Source organism: Dipodomys spectabilis, unplaced genomic scaffold (genome assembly GCF_019054845.1).
Source record: "Dipodomys spectabilis isolate Male_0828 unplaced genomic scaffold, ASM1905484v1 ptg000234l, whole genome shotgun sequence".
NCBI classification, from domain to species: domain Eukaryota; kingdom Metazoa; phylum Chordata; class Mammalia; order Rodentia; family Heteromyidae; genus Dipodomys; species Dipodomys spectabilis.
The window spans coordinates 19,119,420-19,128,756 of record NW_024870911.1 but is presented as its reverse complement, the minus strand read 5'-3'; the positions used below and the strand labels follow the sequence as shown (position 1 = coordinate 19,128,756).

The 9,337-nt window shown below is 37.7% G+C and overlaps 1 pseudogene; it reads right to left on the bottom strand.

Moving 5' to 3' along the window:
* Positions 1-5,104: 5,104 nt before the first annotated feature.
* Positions 5,105-6,344, bottom strand: LOC122124329 (annotated as a pseudogene).
* Between the last annotated feature and the right edge of the window lie 2,993 nt (positions 6,345-9,337).

Below are 9,337 nucleotides of genomic sequence, written 5' to 3'. Positions count from 1 at the left end.
GCCCCTCCCTTTAGCAGCCTTGACAATCAATTGAAATTCAGTAAACATAAACCCTGAGAATGGCTCCAGGCTGGGCTCTGTGAGTCTCTTACAATCCAGCCTCTCAGGGAACAGCTACTGTTTGCTGAAAGGCCTCAACTCTATCCAGAACCTAGCCTCATCACAGCATCTCCAAACTTGAAGAAACAGCCAACTCCCTCTTTTGAGATACTCAAAGCAGATCTCCCTCGCATTGAACTAGCCTGGGAGGAGGATCACATAATCCTAGGTAAAACAGAACATTTTTCTGCCTGCTAAAACAAACTGACTTAAGAAACCAACCAAGCCACAGGAAAATCAAACACCACAAGCAGACCAGAGACTCCAACAAAAAAGAGCATCAAGATAAACCTCAATCCAGTAGACAGAAAGAAATAATTAAAATTAAATCAGAATTAAATGAATTAGAATCCATAAAAACTATGGAAAGAATCAACAAAATGAAGAGTTGCTTCTTCGAAAAAATTAACAAAATTGATTGACCCTCAGCAAATCTTATCAGAAAGAGAACACACCCAAATAAATAAACTCAGAGATGAGAATGGAAACATCACCACAGAAACAACCAAGATTCAGAACATTATAAGGGAATACTTCTCAAAACTTTATGCTAACAAGTTTGAGAACTTGGCAGAAATGGACCTTTTCCTAGCAAATATTGACATGCCAAAACTAAACCAAGATGAGTTAACCCATCTTAACAGGCCCATCAAGCATTGAAACAGAAACAACAATGAGAGACCTCCCATCTAAGAAAAGTCCAGGACCAGATGGTTTTACAGCAGAATTCTACAATGTCTTCAAAACAGAGCGCACAAAAATACTCGCCAACTCTTCAATGAAATTGAAAGAGAAAGTTCACTACCGAACACATTCTATGAAGCCATCATAGGTCTCATCCCAAAACCCGGCAGGGACTCATCAAAGAAAGAGAACTATAGACCCATTTTTTGATGAACATTGATGCAAATCTTCTCAACAAAATTTTGGTCAACCGACTTCAACAATTCATCCAAAAAATCATACACCAAGATCAAACAGGATTCATTTCAGGGATGCAAAGTTGGTTCAATATACCAAATCAATTAATATAATTCATAACATCAACAGGAGCAAGGATAAGAACTACATGGTTATCTCAATAGATGCAGAAAAAGCATTTGACAAGATCCAGCACCCCTTTATGATGAAGGTCTTGGAAAAATTAGGAATCCATGGAACATTCCTCAATACAATAAAGGCTGTATATGACAAACCTACAGCCAGCATCATACTTAATGGTGAAAAACTAACGCCACTTCCTCTTAACTCAGGAACAAGGCAAGGATGTCCCCTCTCTCGACATCTCTTCAATCTAGTATTAGAATGCCTAGCTACAGCAATAAGACAAGATGCAAATATAAAGGGGATCCAAATAGGGAAAGAAGAAATAAAACTCTCCCTCTTTGCAGATGACATGATCTTGTATTTAAAGAATCCCATAGACTCCCCTCCCAAATTACTCAAGTTGATTCAAAACTTTGGCAAAGTAGCAGGGTATAAAATTAACCCCCCAAAATCAATGGCTTTTCTTTATGCCAACAATGAGAAAAGTGTGGCTGAAATTAGGAAGGCATCTGCATTCATAATAGCCTCACAAAAAATAAAATACCTAGGAATTAACTTAACTAAAGAAGTGAAGGACCTCTATGATGAAAACTTTAAAAACTTGAAAAAGGAAATCAAAACTGAACTTAAACACTAGCAAAAACTCCCATGCTCCTGGATTGAAAAGATCAACGTCGTGAAAATGGCAATACTTCTCAAGGCTATCTACAAATTCAATGCGATACCCATCAAAATTCCAAACTCATTCTTCAAGAAAATAGAAGAGGCAATCCACAATTCATATGTAACAATAAAAGACCCCGAATAGCAAAAACGATCCTCAACAGAAAGAACACTGCAGGAGGAATATCAATACCAAATTTCAAACTCCACTACAAAGCCATAGTAAACAAAACAGCTTGGTACTGGCACAAGAACAGACCTCAGCACCAATGGAATAGAATTGAAAACCCAGAAATGAACCTACAGACCTATAGCCAAATAATCTTCAATAAGGGAGCTAAAAAAAATAGAATGGAAGAAAGACAGCCTCTTCAGTAAATGGTGCTGGCAAAATTAGTTAACTACTTGTAAAAAACTAAAGCTAGATCCTTATATATCACCCTGGACCAGAATCAACTCCAAATGGATCAAAGACCTTGGAGTCAAAGCTGACACTCTGAAAATATTACAGGATGGAATTGGAGAAACTGTAGGTCTCCTTGGCACAGGCCGAAATTTTCTTAATAGAGACCTGGAAATACAACAAATCAAAGAAAGATTGGACAAATAAGATTGCATCAAGTTGCAGAGTTTTTGCATGACAAAAGACATAGCTAGCAAGATCAATAGAAAGCCTATGGATTGGGAGAAGATCTTCACTAGCCATACATTGGACAAGGGTCTCATATATAAAATATACCTGGAACTCAAAAAAAATTAAATCCCCCAATAACAAATCCTCAAAGAAAAAATGCCCAATAAATAAGTGGGCTAAAGACGTAAAGAGAAACTTCTCTGAAGAGGAAAGAAGGATGGCCAATAGACACATGAAGAAATGTTCAACATCCCTAGCCATAAAAGAAATGCAAATCAAAACAACATTGAGATACCACCTCACCCCAGTTAGAATGGCTAAAATCAAGAACTCTAATAACAACAGATGTTGGAGGGGATGTGGACAGAAGGGAACCTTACTGCATTGTTGGTGGGAGTGTAAACTTGTTCAACCACTTTGGAAAGTAGTATCGAGGTTCCTCAAAAGACTCCACATAAATCCTCCCCTATGACCCAGCATTCCCACTTTTGAGCATTTATCCAAATGCTTTAAATCAAGACCACACTAAAGCTACCAGCACGGCTATGTTTATTGCAGCACTATTTACTATAGCTAAGATATGGAACCAACCCAAATGCCCCTCAGTAGATGAATGGATCAAGAAAATGTGGCATATATACACAATGGAATTCTATGCTTTCATCAGAAAGAATGACATTGCCCCATTTGTTAGGAAATGGAAAGACTTGGAAAAAATTCTATTAAATGAAGTAAGCCAGGCTCAAAGAAACATAGGTCCCATGGTTTCCCTTATTTGCAATATCTAGTATATGTCTGAGTCAAGTAGAAAAGGTCAGATAAGGTGATGTTAAGGAAATGAACCCTAAGATATGTATTCAAATGTTTTTTTTCTTTCATGTGATTGTTTCTAACATATTTATAATATTATTTCTTCATTGCTTTGTATGTCCCTTCCCCACAGTATAACCCCTGCTTTCACTGTATTTCATGTCGGTATAATTTGTGGAGGGGAAGGAGAAAAACAAATCGTTTAAATAGGGATACAGGTGGACCCATTGCAACAATGAAATGTACAAGTCGTTATGTCGAAAATGAACTTTACAACTTTGGTGGGGGGGGGGGAGGGGGAGCAAGGAGGATTGGGTGGGGGGGCAAGGGGAGGATGGGAAGGGATGGGAAGGGGAAAGAAAGGAGGAGGCTACAATGCTTGATAAGAAATGTACTCATTATCTTGCCCATGTAATTGTAATCCCTCTGTACAGTATTTTCACAATAAAAACAGAAAGAATAAATGAAGTATACAAGAGCAATTAGCCACTATTATATCATCATGGTTACAGTTGGAACAGGATAAGAACAGTTATAGGCTATGGTGAAATCATAGCAGAAAATTTCCCAAATCTTGGGGAAAATATAGATGAGCCAGAAACAGGAGATTTTTACTACAACAGTGGAATGAAATGAATCAGAAATTAACCCCTTCGTGGTATAGCACTGTTAAACTATAAAGAATCTAGAACAAAGAAAGAATATTAAAAACTACATGCCAGAAAGGCCATGTAACATTTCCGGGTGTGCTCATAAAAAGAGCAGTAGATTCTCAACTGATACCCTAAAAGCCAAGGCAATAGATACTCTAAAATCAATGTTAATCTAGAATGATATGTCCAGAAAAGTTATTCTTCAAAATTAAAATAGAAATGAAGACCTTCCTAGACAATCATAAATGAAAAAAATTTATAACAATGAATCTAGCATTATGTGAGATACTTCAAGAAAATCTATGCTACAAATATAAAGCAAAGTAAAACGCAATAGTAGGAGCACATGAAGAAATAATCCACACTTCCATAGCAGAAAAGTAGAGTTAGGTCAGAGTCAAATGTTATGAAGTTGGGTAAACAAAACCTATAGAGTATTCATCAAAATTATTATATAAAGAATTCTGTGTGTGTGTGTGTGTGTGTGTGTGTGTGTGTGTGTGTGTGTGTGTGCTGGTCCAGGGGCTTGGACTGAGAGCTCTGGTACTGTTCCTAAGCTTTTTGTCTCAATGCTAGTGCTCTATCACTTGAGCTGCAGCTCCACTTCCAGGTTTTTGGTAGTTAATTGGAAATAAGAGTCTCACAGATTTTCAATCCAGGTTGGCTTTGAACTGTGGTTCTCAGATCCCAGTCTCCTAAGTAGCTAGGATTACAGACATGAGCCAACAGCACTCCCATCAAGAAATACTTCTTGAATGATCTATTTTGGCTTTATTTTTACTAGCATGTTTAACTCCAATGATTATAGTTTCCAGAATCTGAATCTGAATACCTGAAAAAAACATGAAATAAGCATTTCATAAAATAATTACTTAAAAACATTCTATATAACCATTATCATTCTCTTCACCACTACTACAATTCTAGACACAAAGATAACATTATTTCAATGATTATATGGACACCATATATATTTAACGACTGGTAATGTTTACTTTTTAATCAAGGCAAAGTTAAAATGGAACTATAATTACCATGTCATAAAAACAAAACTATATGAATTTTCATGCATTTCAAGATTGTAAAGTAAGAGTGTGTGTACTTGTATTATTAAAACATTATCTGCATGGCTGAATAAATATTTAATTAAACATATACAAATCTTTGATATGTCCACTATATCATGGCTTCATAAATATTACTGAGAAGACTCTTTCCCATATACAATTCTTTTCACTGCATCTTTCACATCTCTGTTTCTCAGACTGTAGATCAGAGGGTTCAGCATTAGTATTATAAGTGTGTAGAAGACATCTACAATCTTGCTTTGCTCTGGAGAGGACAGAGCCCCAAGCTGGGCATACATGAAGAAGGCAATTCCATAGAAGATGCTCACCACAGGTATGTGGAAGCCAAAGGTGGAGAAGGTCTTTCTCCTTCCTTGGGTGGAGGGAATCTTCAAGACAGTGGAGAGGATGTACCCATAAGACACCACGATTACCGTGGTGGTGGAGATGATGATGAGAGCAGAGAGAATGAACAGCACCATCTCATTCACAAAGGTGTCAGCACATGAGATCTCGATCAGGGAGGAGACATCACAGAAGAAGTGGTCCAGTCTGTGTTCCCCACAGAAATGCAAAGTGAGAGCAAAACTTGTATATATTACAGAATTGATGCACCCACAGTTACCAGCTGAACACAGACTTTGTGGGACATGCTGACATGATAAAGGAGAGGAGAGCATATGGCTGAGAATCGATCAAATGCCATTACAGACAGAAGAAAGGCTTCTGCAGTGGCAAATAAAGCAAAGAAGAAAAACTGAGCCAAACACTCATTATATGAAATTTTCTTTCTCAAGAAGTTGACTAACTTTTTGGGAGCAATGCAGAGCTCCAGATAGGACAAGAGCTGTTTTGGTTTGGTTTTCAGTCTGTCCTGGGGCTTCTACTCAGGACTCCATCTCTGAGCTCTTTCACTCAAGACCTCTTTGTGTCACAGGGCCACTCAGAAAGGACAAGTTTCTAAAGAAGAAATACATAGGTGGGGCTGGGAAGGTGGCTCTGTGGTAGTGTTTGCCTTGCATGCATGAGGCCCTGGGTTCGATCCCTCAGCACCACATAAGCAGAAAAAGCTGGAAGTGGGGCTGAGGCTCAAGTGGTAGAGTACTAGTCTATAGGTGTAGAGCTGAGGGACAGCGCCCAGGCCCAGAGTTCAGACCCCACAACCGACAAAAAAAAAGAAAGAAAGAATTACATAGGTGTTTGCATCTTGGAGTTCATGATAAGCACCATGTTGACATTCGGTACCACAATGGCCATGTAGATGACCAAGAACACTAAGGAAAAGAGGATATGGATCTTGGGAGCAGTCCTAAATCCCAGCAGAATAAACTCAGCGATCTCTGAGTCATTCTTATTCAGGTCACTGTTCATAATCAATGTGTAGGAAGAGATGGAGGAATAGTAAATAATGAAGGGAATTATGATCAGATTATTCATTTTGGTTAAAAAATTACACACACAAAAACCCAAAAAATATTGGGGAACCATCTTGGAAGAATGTGATTTTATATTGTTTCCAAGACATTGCGAAGAACACTAAGGATAAGAGTATCTGTAGCTTGGGAGCAGTTCTAAATCCCAGCAGAATGGCCCCTCCCCATCCCCCCCCCCCCCCACCACCACCGTGATCTCAAGAGACATTTGTTTTTCACTTTGGTTTCATGATTTTGTCATCAGCTAATTGCCATTATCAGCCACCTCCTTTAGAGCAAGGTGAAATACAGACATTGCCATCTATTCCACAAGGTGTATTTTACTGATGATATAACATGAAGGAACACAGACTTCAGAATTTTAGGATGACAATTGAGTTTGACTGATGATCCTGGTTTATTTTAATAGCAGTTTAGCTTTGTAATTTGCTGTAGAACATTAACACATGACATTGAATCTTTCACATGTAACAAGAAATCTTTCAGATCCTGACCAAACACTATCTTTTCACATCTCAACTTTATATTATTCTCTCATTATTATTCTCTCTATAGTGACATACGTTGTCTGTTGCAGTTTATCTGCCAAAAGAGTGGCATTTCTTCTTTTTTTATGTCTTGCAATGTAATCAGACTATTATCTTTCTTTCTTCCTCTCTACATTTCTTCTTCCTTCCTTCCTTCCTTCCTTCTTTCCTTCCTTCCTTCCTTCCTTCCTTCCTTCCTTCCTTCCTTCCTTCTGTCCTTACATCTTTCCTTCCTTCCTTCCATCTGTCCTCCCTTCCTTCCTTCTTTTCTTCCTTCCTTATCTCTTTTTGAACACAAGAAATGCAACGGAGATTTCTATAAACATGCCTTTACTTTTAAGAAGTATAATCTGAACAATGAAGAAATACAATTTTTGTTGCAAAAGACTTCCTGTTAAACAAACATTTGGTTCTACCTTTTCTGTTTTTGCCTCTTCATGGATATATGTGAGTCCAAATATGTTTCAGTGTGTCTGAGGTAAGAAATCATAATCATTACTGAAAACACTAAAATCAATTGGTTAATATATATGCTTATTTACATTTCTCTATAGATGTGAGGAACAAATATAATTCTTATGGAAAAGGCTTGCATGATCAGTTCAAGTAGAGCCTTGTAATACATACAGCTCCGTATGTGGGATAAGTGAGCTGATGGTAAGTGTCATTTGTTTTAAAAAAAAACACTTGTTTGCTTTGTTATCTATTGAGAAAGTTTCTTGTGATGCTTAAAAGACTATATATTTTGAAGCTGTAGGTATAATAATCTGTAGATTTTCATTTGATCTGTAGATGTTCATTTTTTGTCTACAGTGTCATTTATTTCTTTAATGTTAATTTTATTTTGTTGTAAAGGTGTACACTGTCATTTAATTCTGAGGTTTCTTCATTACTTTTGTTTTAACCTTTCTATTGTTGTAGGTAAGGTATGGAATTTACCCAATATTATTATGGTGTGTCTACTGAGCCTTTCATTCTAGTAGTTTATGGGAGGTTTTGTTTGTTTGTTTGTCTTTTGTCGGTGTGGGGCTTGAACTCAAGGCCTGGGCACTTTCCCTGAGCGTCCTTGTGCACAAGGCTAGCGCTCTACTACTTGAGCCTCAGTGCCATTTCCAGTTTTTGAGTGATTAATTGGAGATAAGGGTATCATGGGGAGCTCTACGTGGAGTCTTTTGAGGAACCTCCATACTACTTTCCAAAGTGGTTGAACAATGTAGTAAGGTTCCCTTCTGTCCACATCCCCTTCAGAATCTGTTGTTATTAGAGTTCTTGATTATAGCCATTCCAATTGGGGTGAGGTGGTATCTCAATGTTGTTTTGATTTGCATTTCACTTTTGGGCATTTACCCGAATGATCACAAACAAGACCATACTAAAGCTACCAGCACAACTATGTTTATTGCAGCATTATTTACCATAGCTAAGATATGGAAGCAACCCAGATGCCCCTCAGTAGATGAATGGATTAAAAAAATGTGGTATATATACACAATGGAATTCTATGCCTCCATCAGAAAGAATGACATTGCCCCATTTGTTATGAAATGGAAAGACTTGGAAAAAATTATATTAAGTGAAATAAGCCAAGCCCAAAGAAACATAGGTCCCATGGTTTCCCTTATTTGCAACAACTAGTATATGTCTGAGACAAGCAGAAACGGTCAGATTAGTTGAAGTTAGGCAAAATGAACCCAAGATAAGAACTCAAATTGTTTTTCTTTCTTGCTATTGTTTCTAACATATTTATAAGATGATTTCTTTGTTGCTTTGTATGTCCCTTCCCCACGGTTTTCACTGTATTTGATGTTGGTATAATTTGTGGAGGGGAAGGGAAAAAGCCAATTGTTTAAATAGGGATACAGGTGGACCCATTGCAACAATGAGAGGTACAAGACATTATGTCAAAAAACAAACTTTACAACTTTGGCTGGGGGTGGGGTGGGGGTGGTGGTGGTAGGAAGGAATGGGAAGGGGAAACAAAGGAGGAGGCAACAATGCTTGATAAGAAATGTACTCATTGCCTTGCCCATGTAATTGTAACCCCTCTGTATGGTATTTTCACAATAAAAAACAAACAAACAAAAACCTAGATCCTCTGTGGACTTCATGGACTTGTTACTAGAAGCTCATTGTCTTCAGAATTGACTTAACTTTCCCACTCCAAGAGCTAGCATGGTTCCCAAACGGTGGAAGAAATCTCAATGTTGCAATTACTTGAATAACTTTCACAGTTGTACCAAATCCAGAGCCCTTATGAAAATCCATAGTGAATAATTCAGCAGGTAATTTGAGACTCAATATACAGAGGCACCTTTACTTTCATATCTACTGCAAGCTGTTCTCCTTCCTCAAATCACAGAAGCATCTAAGCATGCAAGATGCAGAATATTCTTCTATTTGATTC